We start from the raw sequence: 2,651 nt of genomic DNA, 5'->3' as shown, positions 1-2,651 counted from the left end.
TTTTCATCTGGTTATGCTCCAATCTTTAACAAAAAGCTTTTTGAATGTCTCAATCCTGGCTCTGTTTCCTGATTTTATTTTATTTTTTCTTTTTAGGGCCACCCCTATGGCATGTGGACATTCCCAGGCTAGGGGTCAAATCAGAGCTGCAGCTGAGTCTTATACCACAGCCACACCAGATGCAAGCTGCATCTGCTACTTAAGCTGCAGCTCGAAGCAACACTGAATTCTTAACCCAGTGATCGAACTCGTAATCTTGTGGATACTAGGTTGGGTCCTTAACCAGCTGAGCCACAACAGGGACTCCTGTTTTCGATTTTAAAGGTCAGCTTTGCTTAGACTCAGCTTGTTAAGGGAAGAGGAACTTACATCTGAGACTAGATTTTTGGTGGTAGCAGCATTAATTTCAAGCATGCCTAGTAATGGAAAGACAAATCTTGAGAAGCGAAGAGCAGGTCCCTATGGTCCATTTCCCTGTTCAAAGGAATTTTTCCATTGAATTCCAACCTTGGATACTCTAATATTTATTTTATATATTTTTATTTTGAAATTGTTCTCTTTTTTTAGCTTTTATTTTTTATTAAGGAAGATTGTGTATTTTTTACAAGATCTGACCTGGTATGCCTTTATGTATATTTAAAAATATAAATGGCTATTAGCAAAGTAATTTTACAGTAGCAAAAAAAGTGTTTTCTTAAGTAGATTATATTTCCATTGAAATAATGTTTACAACTTAATGTACACAGTTCAAAGTTAAATTTCTTTTTTCTTGTTTTCTTTCCTTTTTTTTTTTTTTTTTTGGCTTGTTAGGGCTGTACCCAGAGCATGTGGAAGTTCCCAGGCCAGGGGTCGAATCTGAGCTATAGTTGCTGATGTATGCCACAGCCACAGCCACAGAAATGCCAGATCCGAGCTGCATCTGTGGCCTATACCGGAGTTCATGGAAACACTGGATTCTTAACCCACTGGGCAAGGCCAGGGATTGAACTCACATCTTCATGGATACTAGTCAGTTTCATTACAGCTGACCCATGCTGGAAAATACTCAAAGTTAAATTTCAATGCAAATGTCACACTGTCATGCACTATAAGTTGGTGAGATATATATTGATATTTATGTCAATTTGATCAATATGCTATCAATATTATCAATTGCTATCAAAAATTTGTGAATGTGGAGTCTCTTGTGGCACAGCAGGTTAAGAATCTGGCATTGTTACCTTAGTGGTCCAGGTGGCTGCTGTGGCATAGATTTGATCCCTGGCCCAGGAATTTCCATGGGAGGGGTCCTCCAAAATTTAACAATGTAAACTTAAGAAGTTTCATTTTTTGGAAAGATCCCAAAATGCAGTAAATCAAAATCATGTTGTTACAGAAGGAAACAAACAAACAAAAAAAGTGTACAGGTAGAATCACAGAAAAGTTACTTCCTTAAATAACAGAACAGGAAATTCTTTAATAAAACTCAAGTCGCTTAAGAATTAGAACAACTTCCAGACTTTCTGAAGAATTTTCGGACTTTTGGTACTGAAAGCTCCCAAGAGCACTAGGCACTGTCTCAAAATATTTCAGAAAAGTAAGCTCTTTGTCATATCATCTGAAAATAAATTCCTTTTTACCACTGCTGACCTTTTAATTCAAACAAGTAAAAAACATAAAACTGATATTCTCTAAGGCATCTGAGTGGTAGGAAAGGAAGCAATTTCTAATGAATTGTACAGTGCACCTGAATGGAATTAACTGATCATTTTAAAGCTTAAATCATTTCCATATGGCTTTTTGAAAGATACTAGTTGCAGAGCCAATCTAGAAAAGAAGTGACACTCATATCTGCACAGATTTCTAGCTGAACCATAATTGTTCCTTTGTCTTTCATAAATCACTAAAAAGAATAATTCTGTTAATTAATGGTGAATCATGCTCCAGTGATCTATTCCTATTCCCTGGCATGCTGCTCTGGAGGTGGTAAGCAGCAAAGTGTTGATAACTCTATTGACTCAACTTGGAAAGAGATTAAGAATCTCAGTATGACAACAAATATATATTTTCTTGTTATAGAAATATTTCACTCTTCTGTTCAAAACTGACAGTAACTTTCTTAGTCTTTTTGAATAGCAGCCAAACTCCTCTGCCTAACCTTTAAGGCCCATTGTCAATTCACACCTTGTGCTCCTCAATTAACCTGCTCAGACTCCACTCTATTTTTTCTGCATGTGGCTCTTGCATCATTAAAGTTGTTGCAGTGTTTCCTTCCATCCCTGTCCACCCTGTCCTCTAAATCTGACTGCAAAATCAACTGTAGTTATTGCATGGGAAGAAAATGATATCCAGAAATAGTAGAATGAACTTTATGTTTTGCCTGGCAGCCTTTTGTCATGTTTGTGGAAGACAATGCTAGTTGCCGACCCAAAATTCATTCCCCCTTCACTCTTGGCATCAGGATTCCAATATTGTTCAGTGTGGCAGTGTGCTTTTCTTTTCTTTTTTTTTTTTTTGCCTTTTCTAGGGCCGCTTCCCGCTTTTTTTTTTGTCTTTTGTCTTTTTTGTTGTGGTTGTTGTTGTTGTTGTTGCTATTTCTTGGGCCGCTCCCGCGGCATATGGAGATTCCCAGGCTAGGGGGCGAATCAGAGCTGTAGCCGCTGGCCCACACC

This window comes from Phacochoerus africanus, chromosome 2 (assembly GCF_016906955.1).
Source record: "Phacochoerus africanus isolate WHEZ1 chromosome 2, ROS_Pafr_v1, whole genome shotgun sequence".
NCBI classification, from domain to species: Eukaryota; Metazoa; Chordata; class Mammalia; order Artiodactyla; family Suidae; genus Phacochoerus; species Phacochoerus africanus.
Note: the sequence above shows the minus strand (reverse complement) of the source record.